Below are 22,145 nucleotides of genomic sequence, written 5' to 3'. Positions count from 1 at the left end.
TTAATTTTCATATTTTATTTTCTTTCATCTACTTTCCAGAGGTTGTTTGTTGTTCTTTTTTGATAATTAGTTCACTAATCTCTGGCTTTCTTCAACATATTTCTCTCACTGTAAATTTTCTCAAGTTTTAATAACCAATGTTAATTTTTTTCAGTTCTAAGTATCTTCTTCATCTCTTTTACTAGTTTACAGTGAATTAATTATTTGAGTTTTCAAAATTACCTTTCAAGCATGTAGTTCTCTAATTCAACTGTGATCAGGACTATGGGGGAAAGTTACCAGACTAGCTGTTGTACATGGTCACTTCTCATCCATCTGTGTGTGCTTGGAAAGAATGTGTACATCTCAGTTTTTAGGACCACGTTCTACATACCCATCCTGTAACAGGGATGATTTTATTGTTTGTTATCTTTTATATCCTTTGTGTTTTCTTCCTTTCTATCCAGGTACCAAAATGGGAAGAGGTATTCATTTTCACAGTGATCACAAATTTACCAATTTCTCTTATTAAATTAATTTGACAAAAGATTTCTTTTCTATGAACTGAATCTATTGTTTTTAGATCCATTCATATTTAGAATTTAGTGTTCCCTAGAAAATTAAATCCTTCACCATTAATTAGTGACTTCCTTATTAAGACTTTTGCCTTAAAATCCATCATATCTTGTATCAATACCACAACACCAACTTCCTCTTAGATAGTATTTCCCTGGTATAGCTTTTCTTGTCCTCAGTTCAATATTCCTAGCAGAAATGTTTTGGGAAAATATCACAAAACTGGATTTTTGTAATATTTATTTTTTGAATTCAGTATGATTGTCATCTTTACTGTTAGCTTGTATTTGTTACAGTTATAGGAATGTAAAACAGATCCTGTCTGGGGCATGGACACTAGTGAGAGGAAGAAGGGTGAATACAGAGGGTGAAGGAAGGTGAATATTGTCAAAATGCCTTATGTATATAGAAGAAGGGAGGGACAAGAAGAGAGGGAGAGCAATGGAGGGGGTGATTTTTAGGTACATGCTAATTGTTCAAAGATGCTTATTCGTGGTATTTAACATGTGCATCTATTACCTGAATTATATAAACCTTGATTATGCTTTCCCCTTCTCCCTCACCTTCATTTATTCAAGCTTTCGATGAGTTTCCTTTCGCTATCTTGATACACAGACATTATATTTTTATTATATTTTTATTGTAAAGATACTTACAAAGGAGTTACAGTTACATGAGCAAGTCCATTTCCTATCTAGCATTGTTACCCCCTCCTTTGTTTTTCCCCTACCATCCCTTCCCTCCCTACCTCCCCAACTCCTCTCTCCCCCAAACCAAGTGGTAAAGTTTGTTCTCAGCATAGTGCCTGGTACATCTCATTGTTACAATGGGTCAACCTATATCCCTGTTGAAGCATTTTGTTTTTTCCCTTCCTGTCCCCAAATTAGGAATGTATATATATATATGATGCAGGGCACCAAAATCAAATACAGTGAAAACAGAGGTTATACCATGGAGGAACATATGAAAGAAACAAAAGAAATCACATAGTACATTTTAAGTACATTGAAAACAACAGCAACAAAGATAAAAGCTCTTGTGTCTTGGGGTTCATTTTGCTTACCACCATCTTATATGGTCCTATGTGCATAATTTTTGACCTTTTCTACTTGACAGACACTATTTTATATAATTTACCATTAATAGTCTCTTTTACTTTCCTTCTCACTATAGTCCCATCAAAGAGTTACACAATTTAAAAAGTGCTCTGTGTGTGTGTGTGTTTGTGTGTGTGTGTGATGCTGTATGTATTTATGTATGTATTTATCTGGTGAACACACATTAGACCTCAGCCACTGCTTTTTCTTTTCTTTTTTTTTTTTGGGGGGGGGGTGTCATAGGGCTTGAAGTCTGGGCTTGAAAGTTGCCCCTCAGCTCTTCAGCGCAAGGCTAGTGCTCTACCACTTGAACCACAGCTCCACTTCCAGCCACTGTTTTTTTCTTTATACTGCGTCTGATGCATGAAGGACAAATACATGAGAAATTCCCACTCAATGTCTCTTTTTTTTTTCATGATTCGAATCTCTGAGATGAATATAATGATAGTCTTTTAAGGTAGAATTTCTGTTTAATACTTTTCTCTTCGGTTTTCTAACCTGTTATTTATTCTATTGCGTATCTAATTTAATCACTGCAATTTTAGTTTCTGAAAGTTTTATTTGGTTGTTTTTAAAATTAGCTTGGAACTTTCAATGTTTTTGTTTTTGTTGTATTTTAATAGTAGCTTTAATATTTTAATGCATGCAATAAGTTTTGCATATTTATCTATTATTTGAACTTTCTTGGCCTTTGGTATCTGTTTACTTTCTGGTGACAGCTTATTTCCTAGCATTTTGCTTAAATTTTATTATAAATGTGATGTACAGAGGGGTTACAATTACATAAGTCAGGTAATGAATACATTTCTTTTTGAACAGTGCCACACCCTCCCTCGTTTTCTCCCACCTTTTCCCCTCCCATCCACCTTCCCCCAAGTTGTAAAGTTCATTTCCAACATAGTATCTGCTGGGTTTCAGTGCTGAATTAGTTCACCTTCTGTCCCATTGTTTCTGTGCTTCCCCTTCCTTCCCCAAATCAGATAAACTTAAATACAAGACAAAGGGTACAGAAATCAAAAACAGTGACAAAAGGGAATAAACCAAAGGGAAAAAAGAAAGAAAAAAATTACTGCAAGCAGTACAATAATAAAAAACCTTTTGTTTCCATTTCTTGGAGTTCATTTTGATAAGCACCAATTTCATATAGTCATATGCACATAGTATTGAGCCATTGTGATTGTCTCCTAAAAATATCCTCACTGTGTGAATGCTTAGAATGCTGTTTAATTAATCATGTGTAATTAATTAATCAAGTGTAATTATTTGTCTTTTGTTATTCATTGGATTAATGTGTAGATTTATAGACGTATTCTAGTTGTTACAAGTGGAGGAACCATGAAGCCTATATTTCTTTGGGCCTGGCTTACTTCACTTAATATAACTTTTTCCAAATCTTTCCATTTCCTTACAAATGGGGCAAAGTCATTCTTTCTAATGGAAGCATAGAATTCCATTGCAAATATATATATATATATACATATATATATACATATATATGTATATATATATCGCATTTTCTTAATCCATTCCCACTGAGAAGCATCTGAGTTGACTCCATATCTTAGCTATGGTAAATAATTCTGCAGTGAACATCGTTGTCTTGGTGGCTTTAGTGCTGGTTTGGAGTCATTTGGGTTAAGAATATGATTGCTGGATCATAGGGGAGCTCTATGTTTAATCACTTGACGAACCTCCATATTGCTTTCCAGAGTGGTTAAACAAGATTACATTCTCACCAACAGTGTAGTAGCATTCTCTTTTGGCCACCAACAACTGTTATTATTTGTTTTCATGAAAATGGCCATTCTAACTGGAGTGAGGTAGAATTTGCATTTCTTTTATGGTCAGAGATCAAGTATTTTTTCATGTGTCTATTGGCCATTCTTATTTCTTCTTCTGAAAAGTCTCTCTTAATGTCTTTATCCCACTTATTAATGGGGTTGTTGTTTCTTTAAGGATCTGTTTTTAGAAGGTTTAATTTTTTGAGCTCTAAGTATATTTTAGATATGAGGCTCTAATCAGATGCATAGCCAGTAAAGATCTTCTTTCATTCTGTGGGCTTTCTATTTATCTTGCTATGTCATTTGCCATGCAGAAACTCTTTAGTTTGATGCAATTCCATTTATCCAACCTTTCTATGATTTGTTGTGATTCTGGATCTTTTTTGGGGGGGGGGGTCCGGTCATGGGGCCTGAACTCTGGGCTTGGGCGCTGTCCCTCAGCTCTTCAGCCCAAGGCTAGTGCTCTACCACTTGAGCCACAGTGCCACTTCCAGCTTTTTTCTTTTTTCTTTTTTTTTTTTTTTGTCGGTCATGGGGCTTGAACTCTGGGCCTGGGTGCTGTCCCTCAGCTCTTCAGCTCAAGGCGAGCGCTCTACCACTTGAGCTACAGTGCCACTTCCCCAGCTTTTTTCTTTTTGCTTATGTGGTGCTGAGGAATCGAACTCAGGGCCTCAGGCATGCAAGGCAAGAGCTCTACCACTGATCTACCTTCCCAGCCCAGTGATTCTGGATCTTTACTTAGGAAGATTCAATCTATGCTAAGGAGCCCTAGTGTTTCCCCTATCCCTTCCTGTAATATTTTCAGGGTATATGGTCTTATATTGAAGACTTTGATCCATTTGGAATAGATTCTGGTGCAGGGTGATATGCAAGGATCTAATTTCAGTTTTATGCATGTGTATAGCCAGTTCTGCCAGCACCATGTGTTGAAGAAGCTGTCTTGATTCCATTCTGTGTTTTTGGCTCCCTTATCAAAGATTCAGTGGCTATAGGTCTGTGGATTCATCTCTGGGTCTTTGATTCTATCTCATTTGTCCTCAGGCATATTTTTAAATTTTAAATATAACCATGTATTTCTTGGGATGCTAGTTCTTTATGACTTAGCTTTGAGAAGGCAGAAAAGAACATAGATATGATAAAGGCATAATACATGTGTGTATGAAAATGTTGCAGTGAAACCTAATTTATTCAGTTAATGTATATACATAATTACAATTTTTTAAATAGCTGGTATTCAAGTGGTTTTTTTTAATATCAGAGTTTTCATTGACCTTTACTTAACCTTCATATACTTTCAAAAGTGTGTTCTCAGTTTGGTCAATACAATTAGAACCCACAAATCCTCTTGAACATGGAATTCTGATCATGATATTTTAGAATATATATATGAAAATATATGACTATATATTCCAGTGTATGTGTCTACATTTGTGCATGCATACATGTATACTTGAATGTATGTGTCAAACTCTAGTGTTGAGCTACATCTTCAGCCTAGAAGATGGTTTTTAATCATATCAGTGAAAATAGAGTAAAAGGTCACCAAATTTATTTACTTTCCTCTTCTAACAGGTACTACCCACTTGCCATTCACCCATTTTTGAGGATCCATGTCTTATTCATTGATGCTGGATCTTACTGTATACTTTGCCTATGATCTTGACTATTGACCTTGACTTTGTTACTTATTCTTGGTTGGGGTTTGTGTGAATGGAGGTCTACCTACTCCAGTGCTCCTTCTCCTCTTTGGTGCCTGCTTTCCACTATGGTTTTCTTATGCAGTCTTTCCAACATAGCCATGCATTCAAAATCACTTTTTTTCTAATACTCTGACTGTAACTTATAAGATGCCCACAACTACTATTTCATCAGTCACTATTTTGTCTTTCCACTGTATTAATATTATCTTTTTATTTTTGAATATTTTATTGAATATATTGAAAATATATTTCAATATTTATATTGAAAATATAAATACCTAAGGTAGAACATATTTTATTTTTTAATATATTTTATTGTAGAAATACTGTACAGAGGGCTAACAGTTACATGAGTAAGGTAATGAGTACATTTCCTATAGAGAATTGTTACCTCTTTCTTTGTTTTTCCCCTACCATCCCTTCCCTCTCCACCTCCGCAACTCCTCCCTCCCCTCTCCAAATTGTAAAGTTCATTTTCAACATAGTGTCTTATACACCTCATTGTTACAATGGGTCAACCTGCATCCTTATTTCAGCATTTTGTTATTTCCCTTTCCCTCCTCAAATTAGAAAAATGTATATACAAGATGCAGGGCACCAGAAAACAAGGGTTATACCATGAGGAAAAACATACAAGAGAAACAAAATAATCACACAGTACATTATAAGTACATTAAAAACAGCGACAAAGATAAAAACCTCTTGTGTCCCTATCTTGGAGTTTGTTTCACTTAACATCATCTTATATGGTCCTATGTACATAGCTTTTGACCTTTTCTGCTTGTCCTCCACTTATACTAGTTTTTGCAAATAAGGGAAACCATGGGACTATGTTTCTTTGGGCCTGGCTTACTTCACTTAATATATATTTTTTCCAAGTCTTTCCATTTCCTAACAAATGGAATGATGTCATTCTTTCTGCTGGAGGCACAGAATTCCATTGTATTACATTTTCTTGATCCATTCTTCTACTGAGAGGCATCAGGGTTGGTTCCATATCTTAACTATGGTAAATAATGCTGAGATAAAAAAAATACATGGAAAATTTCACAAATTTGCATATGATCCTTGCACAGGGGCCATGCTAATCTTCTTTGTATTGTTTCCATTTTAGTATATGTACTGCTGAAGTGAGCACTAATACTATTTTATCTTATTCCCTTGTTTTTTGAATATTTTTTCCACAGGTTATATATAAACAAAAGTTGTACTCACTGAAATAAAGTTCAATGAACTTTCTTACCTTTAATTTTGGTTAATCAATGATTAGTGGATTTTGCTGGGTGCCAATGGCTCATGCCTATAATCTTCAGAAAGCTGAGATCTAAGGATTTCAGTTCAAAGCCAGCCCTGTCAAGAAAGTCCATGAGACTCTTATCTCCAATTAAGCACCAAAAAGCCAAAAATGGAGCTGTGGCTCAAGTGATAGAGTGCCAAGCATGAGCAAAAATAAAGCAAAAAAAGGTGCTCAGATCCTGAGTTCAAGCCCCTGGACTGGCATGCAGGCGTACACATACACACACACACACACACACACACACACACACACACACACACACACACACACACACACACACACACACACACACACACACACACACAAAGACTTTAAATTTTTCTAACCCAAGTGGCTCAAATGCTAGAGTGCCATTATTGAGCACTGTTGGGGAGGTAGGAAAGGAAAGTAGGAGAAAAATGAGGGAAGGGGTAATAAATTTGACAAGAAATGGCTTATTACATTAATTATGTAACTGTAAGCTCTCTATACATCACCCAGGCAACATTTTAAGGATCCAAGACTAGTGTCCTTCTCTCCTTACACTTACTTCACTATGCAGCTTTGGACTGAATAGACAAACGTGATTTAACAATTTTAAATGCAACATTTAATCTGAAAACATTTTAAACACTTGGGGAAAACACATGTTTCCCCTGAGATGTTCACAGTGTTCTGCAATGATACATAATTAAAGAAAACATGTTAACAATGACATGACAATATAATTAGTGATACAACGTAACACAATACCAAAATGTATGAGAACAGTACTAAGTGAACAAAGAAGGGGACTGAACTGATAGAGAAAGCCCACAGTCCTGAAGGGTCAAGTAAATACAGTGGTACAGGGAAGGAAACAAGAGTAGAAGTCATGAAAGGACTGAGCATATGTATTCTGCACATGAAAGTGATTGTTTTTTAAATTTTATTTTGTTGTAAAGGTGCTGTGCAGAGGTGTTAAAATTACATAAGTAAGGTAATGAGTACATTTCTTGTTGAACATTGTTACCCACTCTTTCATTTTTCTTCCACTATCCCTCCCCTAACCCCTGGATTCCCCCATATCTCGAAGTTATAACATTCATTTCCAACCCAGTGTCTTGTGAGTATGACTGCTGCATTGGTTCACCATTTGTCCTTGTCTCACCATTTTGTTTAATAACAAAAATAACAAAATGAAGGTGATTCTGTACTGCCTCTTGAGATAGTCTCTCCTTGACTTTTCTGCTATCGCTGTCTTAGAACCTTGATCCTTCTTTCTCACAGATAGGATGATAAATACAGGCCACTTCACCCAGACATTGGTTGAGAAGCATAACTTTGTGCCTGAGATGGCCTCAAACCACAATGTTTGCATCTTAGCCTCCAGAGTATCTGGGATTATAATTATAAGCCAACAGCCCCGGGCAGAACTACATATTTCCTTTTAATGGAGAAGGTCTATAACTGAGTAGATCAAAATTACTTGAAATCTATAATGAGATTTCAGAGAAATTTGAATCTCCTATACAAAATAGCAAAGGATTTGGTCAAAGCAAATGCTAGTTCATATCTGTCTGCTGAGTCGCCCATATATACCCTAAGCGATTTCAAAAGCATTTCATGACTCCATGGAAGTTGATTGTACACATAATCTTTTTTCCTCATGCACATGTAAATTTTGCATTTCAAAATACTGGGTTTCTTTCACTTCCAATGGGAGTTTTTCACACAGTCTATAAATCTTGCTGTTAAGGCATTTTCCTTCATTATCCTAAATTTATCTTAATTTCAATCCAATTAAAAACTGTTTACTAGAGTTTTCCCCTTATATAATTGAGCACAGTGTAGTTGATTTTTTAACTGTAAACATACATCTGTGAATAATTCCTAAGCCACAGTGTATAGGAGATCCTGAGGCATAATGGAAGTAATTTATTTCCAAATTGCTCCCATTTCTCTTATGACTGGCTTGCAAAGCTTTATTAAAATCAAGTCCAGCAGGTATGACAAGAGGCTGACCTTCTTTCTTAAGTGCTATGAATACTGCTTGTGCAAAAGTATCCTGAGGCTCTTGCATAGCTAAGAAATTCATGTATCTCAAAGCAAAAGAGCAGTGATACAAAAACATTTAAAGGCAAGAATACAAAGTAAGTTCACCTCCCATCTATTCCATTCCAGTTGTGTGATGAGGAGAAACTTTTTCAACTTCTCCCCATCCCACCTGTCTTATCTAAAAAGTAGAGTAACAATGATAGTTACTTCATAGGACCATTTCAAGGATTCAATGAATGATAAACATAGCATGATCTGCCTCTGAGGAGTTATTACTAACATAATCATTGTTATAGTCAATGTTTATTCAAGCAATAAATAGAGTAGCCACATAGAAGGTAAAACTGAACACCAGCATCTTCATAACAATTACAACAACATGCTCTGCCTAATCTAGTCATCATAGAAGCATATGTCATTGTGTAGCCAATCAAATCCATTTTTCAGCAAATAACTTTCTCCTGCTTCCTAAGCCAGTCAACCGCATTACACTGTGCCTCAACAGACATTGGTTTTCTATCCATTTGCACAATGTGTCACTTGCATCCGTTTCAATCAAATTGGTATTGAATGTCTGCATTCTGTATGCATGATACTGAGTCAAGATGTATGGAATAAGTGTGTATGTATATATTCACAAACTATCACAATATGGTGAAGAGAGAAACATTTAATTAGATGGTTTTAAGTGATAATTGGGGATTAAGGAAAACCTCTTGCCATAGTTCTAGAATAGTTCCTTCAATTTTTTAAATACAATTTTGTGTCTAAATTTTTTTAATAGCTATTCAGTGGCAGGCTGGGAATGTGGCTTAGTGGTAGAGTGCTAACCTAGCATTGAAGCCCTGGGTTTGATTCCTAGTACCACATAAACAGAAAAGGCTAGAAATGGCACCGCTGTGGTTCAAGTGGTAGAGAACTAGCCTTGAGCAAAATATGCCTAGGGACAGTGCCCAGGCCCTGAGTTCAAGACCCAGGACTTGCCAAAAAAAAAAAAGGGATTCAGTGGCTTTCCGTAGTTAACCACTGAGCTAGGTAATAAAGATATAAAAAAAAGTGAGATGGTACATGTGATTTCTGTTTTTGAGGAGCTCTGAAAAAAAAAAAGAAAAAGAAATTATATTAAAATTTAAATGCTAGACTACAAGAGAGCACAAGGGAGGTGAGGAGGTACAAGATGGTGTTAGGCGAAATGAACCCCAAGATAAGGACACAAGTGGTTTTTTCTTTCTCGCTATTGTTTCTAACGTGTTATAAATATAAGGTGATTTGTTTGTTGCTTTGTATGTCCCTCCCCCTCGGTATAACCCCTTGTTTTCACTGTATTTGATGTTGGTATAATTTGGGGAGGGGAAGGGAAAAAACAAATTGTTTAAATAGGGATACAGGTGGACCCATTGCAACAATGAGATGTACAAGTCGTTATGTCGAAAAATGAACTTTACAACTTTGGCAGGGGAGGAGGTAGTGGTGGGGTGGGAGATGGGAAGGGCTGGGAAGGGGAAACAAAGGAGGAGGCAACAATGCTTGATAAGAAATGTACTCATTACCATGCTCATGTAATTGCAACCCCTCTGTATGGTATTTTCTCAATAAAAAACTTATTAAAAATAAATTTAAAAAAAGAAAGAAAAAATGGTGACCAGTGGAAGTGGTACCTCAAACTGAAAACAAAGCACAAGTAAAGAGTTGACCAGGTAAACAGACAGGGAGACGGACCAGAAAGGAACAATAGGCTTTATTGGAAAAAATAGTAGGATAGTGCAAGAGCATAGTTCAAGAAGAGACAGAAGGAAGAGATGCTGATAGAATGTAGCACACCATGGTAAGGGGGGTTATATTTTATCTCAAGTACAGTAGGAAGATTCTAAATGTTCAAGCAGGAAGTGAGATGTCAAGACACATAAGCATTGCAGAAAAATCATTCTGCTGATGAATAGGAAGCAGAGTGAAGGACAAGACATGAGTTAGGAAAAACAATTCGATCATTGTAATGGCAATAGCAAGATCCACTGTTGGTCTGGACTCTAGAGAGAGCAATGATAATAAGGAAGGAGTGCTTTCAAGAGTTATTGAGAGGAGCCAATAAGTGAGTTAGTGACTGAGATGTAGCAGATGCAAGACAAGAAAGATCCAAAGATGATTTGAGGTAAGAGAGAGGACACACAGAACAGAGCAATGCTTCCTGTACCTACCTGTGTGGAGTAGGAGGTAGGAGGGAATATGACCACTGATGGAAAGAAAATGCCAAGATACACAAGAAACATGAGCAGATAATTCCTTAGGGATGAAGGGTTTGGAAATTGATCAAAGTTAGAGTTGGGATGAAGATTAACAGGGACTGTTGTTTAGAAAATAACTGAAGAGAGATTTCCATTGTCCAGTGCTGCCAGAGTTGTAGGTTGGATTCTTTGCAGTCTTGAGGGCAGAAGAGGCTTTCAGGTAAAGGGCATCTCAATCAATCTACCAGGACCTGCAATTTTTGCCTGAAAATGTACCTGTATATCACGATTCTCCAGCTACAGACATCTGGGGTCATGTCCAGGTCTTGGTTGATTTAAGAATTATTGCTCTAAAAGTATACTTAGAGAAGGCTTGGCCAAGCTATCAGAAATGAATTACTTTCTCTACTCCCTTAAGTTTTCTTTCTTTAACAGAAAAATCATGAGTGCTGAGAGTGAATCTTAGTAGAATGCATGCTTGGTGTGTGTGAGGCCCTGAGCTCAATCCCCAGTAGCAGAAGAAAGAGTGAAGAAGGAAAAATTTGATGCAATCCCTCAAGGCTTTCACTTGTCATAGAGTAGATTCTGATGTAATGTGAGACCTCAAAGAAATAACGATTGCTCTCAGCTGTATTCAGCTGGCTCTATCTAGTCCAGCCCTTCCAAACTTAGCTCTGCAATCTAAACTTCCAGAAGTCCAGAGAGGAGTTATTCTGCCTTTTACATCACCAGCCCAGCACATGCAGGATGGATAGATCCTTAACCACAAAATATGTTTTCTTTAAGGCCTTTCTTCAGTTGTAAAAACTGAAATTTAATAAAGACTAAGGAAGCCTATAAATCAAACACAATAAAATATTAAATTATATACCTTATTCTAAGTGGGCCACATATATTTTATCATCGAAAAGTAGGGGTCTGGGTATTCTGGAAATTCTGGTTCCTTGGGTAGTCTGGAGATTGGAGAACAAAGCTGCATTAGTTTTCAATTTTCAGAACATGATGTTAGTGATTACATTAACTTAATCTAATACTATTTCCCATAGTTAAAGACCGAATGAGAACCTTGTGTTTATATTGTTGTTGGCTTTAAAAAACATAAATGGGAATGCATGCATGCGTGCCTCGGTGTGTGTGTGTGTGTGTGTGTGTGTGTGTGTGTGTGTGTGTGTGTGTGTGTGTGTGTACATAAAAAATGAAGACGGCTGGCCTTCCATATAATCAGCCAAGTTCTTAGTACAGCTGCCCATTCTGAGTCTCAGGGGATTAGAAGCTCAGCCTGAAATCTCATTTAATTATAGAACACCGACTACTATGGACTCTTACATCTGGACCCAGGAATAATAGAGAGCATTTTCTCTGAATAGTTTGTAGTGTTCAGGATAGAAACATGTGTAGTTCAATTTCTAACATTTGAGTAAGAACAAAAAGCAAACGTTCATAGATGGTTAGCTGAGCCTATTAAATAATCTCACTGAAGATTCTTCACTCTCTTCTTTAGAGGCTTAAAAAATGCAGTTTCTTTCCTTTTTGGGTGTGGAGGAAAGAGGAGAAAAGATGGCTTGTTTAATCTGTTCATAAGTACATTAATATATAATCTGCATCACAGGTCATCTTTGGGATAAAACCAAGTAATATAAGTGAAACAACATCATAAAATATCAAATGATACATTAGATAAACATTGGTATCTGTTATCATTACTCATTTATTCCTTTAATCATTTAAAAATAACACTCTTGAGCATCTGCTAGGCACCAATCCTGGGTCTACATCAGGGAAATAGAGTGATGAATAAGGCAGACATCATTTCTGCTATTCTCTGGTTTCTAGTCTAGTGGGGGAAAGGATGAACAAGTCAGATGCACAGGAAAGTAGCAATTGAGCTGAAGACTAAATGACTCAAATAGAAAAAAGAAGCCAGCTATTGGAAGAACAAAAGGAAATGCAAAAGCTTTAAGTTAGCTCCATCTGAGGACAAGAGAAGACCATAAAGGCAGGAGGGTAGGGAAGGGAGCAAGTGGTTCAAGGTGAGGCTTAAGGGAAAGCCAGTGGACAGCATGCAGAACTTCATCCTTGGAGATGTAGAAAAACACTGGAGGACTTTAAGTAGAAAAGGGTATGTTCAAACACAATTTAAGAAGAAAATCACTATAGCTGCTCTATGGAAAATGGGTTGGGGATAAGGGCAGTGAGGAAAATAATAGAGATGTACTGGAGACTCCAATTAAATGGCTATTGCCGTAGCTGAGGTGAGAGGGATCTCAGCTGAATTAGGGTGCTTGTAGGAAAACAAAATAAAATACAGCCAATAGAGACGTCCAGTGGGTAGCTGTTTATAGTTCAAGGAAGACATCTGTGATAAAATTTAGAATTACAGCGGTATGCCAGTGGCTCACGCCTGTAAGCCTAGCTACTCCGGAGTTCTGAGGATTGCAGTTCAAAGCCAGCCTGGACAGGAAAGTTCCTGAGATTCTTATCTTCAATAGACTACTCAGAAGAAGTAGGGAGTGTCTCTGTGACTCAAATGGTAAAGCATGAACCTTGAACACAAAGAGGTTCAGGTACAGTGCCAAAGCCCTGAGTTCAAGCCCCAGGACAAAGAAGAAGGAAGGAGGAGGAAGGGGAAGAGGGAGGGAGGGAGGGAGGAAGGAAGGAACGAACGAACGAAAGGAGCGAGGAAGGGAGGGATGGAAAAGAAAACTTATAATGCAGCAGCAGTAACAACAAAGCATTCAGATAAAGGCTAAACTATCACGTAGGAAAGTAATAGAGGAAAGATATGGAGGTCAGTACTAAGTTTAGGAAAACCCCAACCTTTTTTTAAAATGTTTTTGTCAGTCATAGGGCCTGTAATCTGGGCCTGAGCACTGTCCCTCAGCTCTTCAGCTCAAGGCTAGTGCTCTACCACTTGAGCCACAGCACCACTTCCAGCTTTTTCTGCTTATGTGGTGCTGAGGAATCAAACCCAGGGCCTTATCCATGCAAGGCAAGCGCTCTACCACTGAGCCACCTTCCCAGCCCCAACCCCAACATTTAGAGGTCAGTATAGGAAGAAAAGTCAGCAAAGGATCAATCAAGAAGAAGCAGGAATGGGCTGGGAAGGTGGCTCAATGGTAGAGCACTTGCCTTACATGTATGAGGCCCTGGGTTCGATTCCTCAGCACCACATAAGCAGAAAAAAAAAGCCAGAGTGGCGCTGTGGCTCAAGTGGTAGAGCACTAGCCTTGAGCTGAAGAGCTAAGGGACAGCACCCAGGCCCAGAGTTTAGGCCCCATGACTGGACCCACCCCTCCCCCCAAAAGAAAAAGAAGCAGGGGACATTTTTTTTTAAAAAGTGTGTTCTGATAGCCAAGATTTAAAAGTATTATGAACACCTAAGAAGAAAAGAAGAGCGGGCAGTTAATGAATCAAGTGAAACGGAAGGGAAGGGGGAAAACCCATTTTGATGTTGCACATTAAACTTGACAACATAGAAGTCATGAATGACCTTGATGAGGAAAAGAATCAGTGAAATGCAAAAAGACTTGAATCTGAGGAATGCAGGCAACAATTATAAAGAGCTCTTCTGCAAAGGTTTACTATGGAAGATTAAAGAAATGAGATAGAGATCTAAAAATATTCTTTGAGTAAGGAATATGAGCTATCATTTTTGTCTACTCAATGTGAGTCAGGCAATATCTACATTATCTCAGTGACGTAATAGTTCAAATCCTGTCTGATAGTCATTGCAACTTACTGTTTACTTATAAGTCAACTGAAAGGTTAGATAACTTGCACAAGACCTCACAACTTGTAAGCAGGAGCAGCATTTGAACTCAGAAGCCTCTAGCTCCAGGGCCTCTAGATTTCCAACTAAACTGCAATGGCTCCATGCTTAATTCTGAACTATATGTACCCTCTTAAGTCACATGGATCTGCAGCCCTGAACATTAACTCATATATTAGTAAATATATATTTTATTTATATGAAGAATCTGAGTCTTACGGACAGCCTCTCTCATGAGTGTCTTACTTGAGCCAACTGAGCCCTCTTCATCATTTATCAGTTATCAAGGAAATTTTCAACATGAATTGTGTTTTACTCACACTAATAAGAAAGATGCCAGAACTGGAATCCATGGGCCCTCTTCTCACCTCATAAATATACCAAATCAACAATAACTCATGGATGTTTCTTTTGTGAAAAACTCATGGATCAGTGGATCAGTGAAAAGTTTCCTATACCCAGAGCTTGTAACACAACTATCGTAAAGTCAGAAATCTCCTTTCTCCTTGATCCTACTCTTACATAGCACTATACAACCAAGACAAAACTTCCCAGTTTATAAATTCTCCCCAAGAAGGGGAAGGAAGTGTTCCACAGGTCCCATGTCCCTACTCTTTTCAGGGCTACCCAGAAATCTGGATTCTGTCTATACTATCTTAGCATGCTAGTGAGACACGGAATGCTCTAATTGCCAAGGATAATTGAGAGTTAGGAGGGCAGTATGGGCTAGTAATCAGCAGTCACTCCATCCAGCTCAGCACAAAATGGGTGAAAAAATCTTAGGTCCCAGCTTCTACTTGGGAATGGAAAGATATATGTCATGTGTACAATTGCCCAACTTGACAGGAGGCTGCCTAAGGAATGACTTCAGCCTCATTTGTCACAGAGCACTAGTAGACCACAGGACACTCTAGATTCCCAGAGCCATTAAAAACAAACGAAGTGTGTAGACTTACATAAAAGTTGACAGGTCCCTAACATTCTTCTAATTAGGATGACTGGGAAGCATCTTCTCTAATACCAGGCAAGTCTAGACTAAAAGAAGTGGTTGTTTCGACTAATGGGGAAACACTAACACAACGCATAAAGAAAGATGAGTGGTCCACAATAAAGGAATAAGATACAGCTACAGAAACTGACAGAGTTGCTTGATTTATCTGATACGAATGCAAAAATCTCATAAGGATTCCCACTAAGGTCAGAAGAATAATTTACAAAGTAAATTCAGTAAGGTGATAGAACACTTTTAAAAGTACTAATCAGGAAAAGTACAATATCCAAAATGAAAACTCTACTGGAAGTTTCAATAGCAGACTAGCTCAAACAGAAGAAAGGATCAGGGAACACAAGTCAGCTCATTAAGAATTTTTCAACCTGAAATGACTAAAAGAAAGAAAAGAACATGTAAGGCGTATGGGATATTGTCAAGTAGAATAATATACTATAGGTGTCTAAAAACAAGGGAAAGGACCACAAGTCAATTAGCAAACTCTTCAACAGAAATCTTACAGAACAGAAGCAGTGAACATTCAAGGTACTGGAAGGAAAAATTTAAAAAAAAAAAAAAACCCTGCAAACTAATTATATTATTTCCAGTTAAATTGTCCTCAGAAATGAAAATCAGGTAGACATTTTCAAAAAACCCCAAAAACTAAAGATGTTCATCATCACTGAACACCTGAGAGACCTGAAAAGTGGAAGGGAGTTCTTAAAGTTGAAAAGAAAGGACTCTAAGTTGCAACAGAATTGCTTAGTCTAAAACTAACTGATAAAAGCAAATACATAGACAAACATAGGTAATGTAGTGATGAGGCAAATCACTTTGAATTCTGATATATATGTTTAAAGATGAAAGAATGCGAGATAAGAATGTTCCAAGTCGGGCGCTGGTGGCTCACGCCTGTAATCCTAGCTACTTAGGAGGCTGAGATCTGAGGATCGCGGTTCAAAGCCAGCCCGGGCAGGAGAGACCGTGAGACTCCTATCTCCAATAAACCACCAGAAAACTGGAAGTGGCGCTGTAGCTCAAGTGGTAGAGTGCTCGCCTTGAGCTGAAGAGCTGAGGGACAGCTCCCAGGCCCAGAGTTCAAACCCCACGACCGACCAAAAAAAAAAAGAAAGTTCCAGAGAAGATGAATGGATCAAGAAAATGTGGTATATATACACAATGGAATTCTATGCCTCCATCAGAAAGAATGACATTGCCCCATTTGTTAGGAAATGGAAAAACTTGGAAAAAATTATATTAAGTGAAGTAAGCCAGGCACAAAGAAACACAGGTCCCATGGTTTCCCTTATTTGCAATATCTAGTATATGTATGAGTCAAGCGGAAAAAGTCAGATAATGTGATGTTAGGAAAATGAATCCTTAGATAGGTTTTTTAATGTTTTTTTTTCTTTCATGCATGTGTTTCTAACGCATTTATAAGTTTATTTCTTTGTTGCTTTGTATGTCCCTCCCCCACAGTATAACCCCCGCTTTCAATATATTTGATGTCAGTATAACTTGTGGAGGAGATGGGGAAAAACAAGTCATTTAAGGATTCAGGTGGACCTGTTGCAACAATGAGAAGTACAAATTGTCATGTCAAAAAGGAGCTTTACAATGTCGGTGGGGGGGGGAGGATTGGGTGGGGGGAGGGGGGAGGCTGGGAAGGGAGGTGAAGGGTAAACAAAGGAGGAGGCTGCAATGCTTGGTAAGAAATGTATGCATTATCTTGCCCATGTAATTGTAACCCCTCTGTACAGTATGTTCACAAATAAAATAAAATTTAAAAAAAAAAGAACATAGAAAAATTTAAAAAAAAGAATGTTCCAGAGAGTAGCTAATATTCAACATTGTGTTAACAGTTAAAATAGTGTAATATCACTTAGAAATTATTAATAAGATAGAATTCAAGTTAAATATTCTTACCAAAAATAAAATATGTATAAGTCCCCTGGTGACTTATGGATGCATTAAAATGAACAATACTGCTGTTGAATATTTCAGATGTTTTGTATTCCAGAATCATTGTCTTAGGCCTGGCATTGGGTAAAGTAGATAAAGCTTGTGTATGTAGCTCAGCAAATGGGTTCCTCTGTTTCTATCTCCTCTTTCTTCATTTTACCTTGAATTCTCAGAGTAATTTGAATTTGGTCATAGCTTTGACTCAAGTATTTTTTCTCAAATTTAGTAGAAAGATAGCATATTGCAAAATTATATATATATATATATATATATATATATATGCAAACGATGTTTACATCCCAGCAGTTGAATGTCATAAACCTATGAGCAAAAGAAACCAGACACAAATGAGTACATGCTAGATGATTCCATCTATAGAAGATGAAGAACAAGCAAAACAGATATATTCCATAGAGGTTAGGGTAATGGATGCTTTTAGAAGAATGAGAGCATCCATTGGGCTGTTGGGATATCTGCTTCTTATTCTATGTGGTAGCTACATGTGTTTACAAATATATAAAAATAACCAGCTGTATGTATGCTTAAAATATTTGCACTTTACCATATGTGAAATAGAATTCAATGAAAAGGCTAAAAAGGGAAGTAAAACAAATTATTTACTCTGAAAGAAAAGTGAGGAAGACCGAGAACATGTACACTATCCAAATATGCACCAGACCAAAAAGTGTTAAAAGCAAGTTCTACTGAGACTCTTTGGAGCAAATATATTGAACACTAATTTAAGTTTTATATAAAACTGGTGGGGAAGGGGAGCCGATTGGGAAAAACTGGGAGAAAACAAGGGAAGAGGTGACACTGTTCAAAAAGAAATATACTCATTACTTGACTTATGTAACTGTAACTCTTCTGTATATCACATTTACAATAACAATAAAAATATATAAACTCTAAAAAATAGAGAAAGAAACAAAAGTGTTCCCAAATCATTCTACAAATGAAAATATTGCCACCTAGTCTGCCTTTAAACTGGCCAAAATAAAGAAGAACAAATATGTACTTTGGGGTGCTAAAATGAAGGAGAAGCAGAAAAGGCATCTAAGCCTCCTCCACCTTACCCCGGAGCCCCTCAGCTACAGGTTAAGCTTGATCCTGCAGGCAAATTGGGGGAAAACAGATCTCAACAGTCAAGAGTGAACATACCTCCCCTGTGAGCTCCACTTATTGGGATTCATAATATCCAATGATAATTTCAATCAAACAGTAGTCACCATGCAACTACTTGAAGAATCCATGAAAAGAATTGCTTAAATTAGATTTTCTTAAAAGCTAGAAATCAATTGGAAAGCATGATAGAACCATGTGTGTGCTGCTCTTCTGACTGCCTGCAAACGTGAATTTGAAGAAAAAGATGAGGGAGGATGATATAGGTTTACTTCAGTCCAAGGCTCCTTATATTATAGAAAAAGCATCTGTTGCCATGCGTTTACATTTCTTCTAGAAGGGCCACTTCCACTCTTTCTTTTTGACCTCTGTGCAAATGAAATTTGTGGAGCAATCACTGCATCTCCTGGAGCTGAGAGCCCTCTTGCATTTCCATTCATCTCTTTCTTTCTGGGGTTTGGCATTCAGGCACAAGGAAAGAAAAGCTAATATAACAGCAGGTCTTGGTCTGAAATCAGCACTCAGAATATCAGCCCACGTAGAAACAGATCTTTTTGTAAGGTTGAATGGGGCTGATAAAATAATAGATTGTACTGCTGTGTGGAAGCTATGGGAATGAAGCTAATGGGACTCACACAGGCCCCAGAGACCCACCTAGCAGTCACAGAAAGAGACCGCTGAATAGCAAGTTGTAAGTAAGGTGCTACTGTAGGTAAAGTAACCCAATGTGCATAAATCTATAGGATGCATTTGGGGAGAAAAAGTTAGCCTTTGGTATGTGTACTGGCTTCATATATTCAGCATCTCTTGTAAACTCTAGCTCTATCTAAGCAGTCCTTTGGAAACACGTTCCAAATGTCAACCATTCTCCTGCAGAGAAAATAGTTTTGTGGGATATGAGAGTTTGTGTTCCATTAAAATCAATCAGTTGTATTGTTAAATTATCCAAATATTTTCATGCAATTATCAACAGAAATACAATTTTCTGAACTAACGTGACACAAAACTTATCTGGATAGTCACTGTTAAAGTCAAAATTTTCATTTGGAATCTCAATCCTTATATTCCTCTTTGTGATTTCCAGTTCATTCAACATCTTCAAAGCCAAATAGACATGTTGGACAACATATATCATACCAAGGCAGCTTCCTCCTCTCCTCTCAGGCCAAAGCCACCTAGTGTGTTTAGAACCATTACTTCTGTCGTACCAGATGGAAAGAATGCTCACTCAGGCAATGTCTTGTGCGGATTCAGAAAAGGAAGATGGTGCTGAGGAGAACTAGTAGTGATGAACAGCGAGAAGTATCATGAGGGGAAAGGAAGAAGGAAGAGGAAGGAAAAAGAGGAAGGGAAAGAGAGAAAACAGAGACAAGGAAGCCTCCTGCTTTAAGAGAAAATACTAAATCTTGCTGAACTGTGAATGATAAATCTGGCCTCATAGTAAAGCCAAGTCTGCATATTATTTATTTTGTTAGGATTTGTAATTATTTCCCAAAGCTTCTTTTCACAAAGAATAGAGTCTTGCATTAAATGAGAAAAGCTGTAATTCTGCAATTGAACTCATTGAGCTAAAAAGAAAGACTTTCTCACCTCTCAGATAATGCAATTACTTTACTTTCTTCAAAGTCTTCCAAGATAGAGAGCTATGTGTGCTGCTCTGATCCCCGCATAAAGAATTAGAATATTAGTAAACATTGCAACTCCTTGGCATACCCAAGTTGGTTCCTGAAAGGGTAAAATATGAGAGTTATTGGGTAGGGATCCTGGGCTAAAAATCCAGTAGCTACTAATATGCCCCTGAGTGGCCATGTCATAATCAGCCAAAAGAACTTGAGTTTGTACAGAGCTAGACGGAATAGGGAAGAAAAAGCAACACTGGCCTTGTATGTAGCAAGTTCTGTGGTCGTAGTCAACATTTTTCCTTTGGAAGGCTCGGATCTGAAGGACACTAGAAGTCATTCTATACTAGAGAATACTTAGCTTGTGACTCTCCCCATGACTCTCTGGTCTAGTTATAGCACATAAATATAGGCGGAGGCAGGACCTGAATTTTAGACACTAATTGCTAGTCTAACAGTGTTGTCACATTCATCTGATTTCAGATCCCACCATGGAAGCTCTAAGCTACTTAGACAGGGCTACTGAGTTTCTCTTACTACCCATTAGGTACTTAATAGATGTTGAATGAAAATAAGCTGCTCTGGATTGTTTCTAATCACTTCTAAGTGGTCATAGCCTAGGTTCTCATTTGGACAGTGTCCTCTGAAAGGACATTGAATCCTCAGTGCTTACTTATTTATGGAACTGGTCTTTTGTATTCCTGTGAGCAATATCATATATGATCTGGATTTTTTTAGTTTTTTATTATAAAAATAATGTACAGAAGGGTTACAGTTACATGAGTAGGGAATGAGTACATTTCCTATCAAGCATTGTTACCACCTCCTTTGATTTTCCCCTACCATCCCTTCCCTCCCCACCTCCCAAACTACTCCCTCCCCCACTTTCAAGTTGTAAAGTTTGTTTTCAACATAGTGTCTTGTACATCTTATTGTTACAATGGGTCAACCTGTATCCTTATTTCAGCATTTTGTTATTTCCCTTCCCCTCCCCAAATTAGAAAAATGTATATACAAGATGCAGGGCACAGACATCAAATACAGTGAAAACAGGGGTTATACCGTGGAGGTATACCGTGGAGGAAGAACATACAAGAGAAACAAAAAAAATCACATAGTATATTTTAAATACATTAAAAACAATAGCAAGCAAGAAAAAAAAACACTAGAGTCCCTATCTTGGGGTTCATTTCACTTAACATCATCTTATATGGTCCTATGTACATAGCTTTTGACCTTTTCTGCTTGTCCTTGACTTATACTAGTTATTGCAAACAAAGGAAACCAGGGTACCTATGTTTCTTTGGACCTGGCTTACTTCAATTAATGTAATTTTTTCCAAGTCTTTCCATTTCCTAACAAATGGGGCGATGTCATTCTTTCTGATGGAGGCATAGAATTCCATTGTATAAATATACCACATTTTCTTGATCCATTCATCTACTGAGGGGCATCTGGGTTGGTTCCATATCTTAGCGATGGTACATAATGTTGCGGTGAACATAGCTGTGCCGGTAGCTTTAGTATAGCCTTGTTTATGATGATCAGGATTTGTTTTTTGATCACTTGTATCCTGTTACTCACATTACTAAGAAAGACATTAAACATAACCCAATGTACAGTAGATAAATATAAATTTTCTCTCATTTTTGGGTGACTGTTTTTTTTGGGGTGACTGTTTTGAAGACAAATTTCTGTTTATTTCTTTTTTTTTGAAGTTTCATTTAAGCCTTTCTACTTTGATTTGTTTTTCTGAGGAGAAAAAGACATTTCTCTTGAAGAGACTGTTTGGGATGAATTATTCAAAGCTTAAGCATGTGTTTTGTCTGCTTCTACAGGTAATATGGCCATCTACCACTTTAAGAAAATACAACATATATGTAGATATACATATGTATATATGTATATTTATTTACTTATAATGAAACCTACTAAATGCTGTTTGAAAAGTTGGGGAGAATTAGGAGGGAAAAGGGTTAAGGAAATATAGCAGAGGAAAGGGAGAACTTGTTCAAAG

The 22,145-nt window shown here is 37.3% G+C and overlaps 1 long non-coding RNA gene and 1 other non-coding gene across 6 annotated transcripts in view; both read right to left on the bottom strand.

Annotated features, from left to right (window-relative positions):
- The window catches only part of LOC138809702 (uncharacterized), a 187,088-nt gene that overhangs the window by 56,820 nt on the left and 108,123 nt on the right, over positions 1-22,145 (bottom strand). For 2 of the 5 annotated variants that reach the window (XR_011366923.1, XR_011366922.1), the window contains exons 2-3: positions 20,100-20,234; positions 11,540-11,621 (exon numbers count right to left, since the gene is read on the bottom strand). The exons of 2 other annotated variants lie outside the window; for them this stretch is intronic. This is a non-coding gene — a long non-coding RNA (uncharacterized lncRNA). The remainder of the gene's footprint in view (positions 1-11,539; positions 11,622-20,099; positions 20,235-22,145) is intronic. One more of the 5 variants, XR_011366925.1, reaches the window with a different exon arrangement.
- Positions 6,165-6,271, bottom strand: LOC138810305 (U6 spliceosomal RNA). The gene has a single exon (XR_011367102.1). It is a non-coding gene; the product is annotated as a U6 spliceosomal RNA (small nuclear RNA).

Source organism: Dipodomys merriami, unplaced genomic scaffold, assembly GCF_024711535.1.
Source record: "Dipodomys merriami isolate MVZ:Mamm:240054 unplaced genomic scaffold, mDipMer1.0.p SCAF_5, whole genome shotgun sequence".
Lineage (NCBI taxonomy): Eukaryota > Metazoa > Chordata > Mammalia > Rodentia > Heteromyidae > Dipodomys > Dipodomys merriami.
The sequence above is the reverse complement of the archived record's forward strand: the minus strand, read 5'-3'. Positions and strand labels throughout refer to the sequence as shown.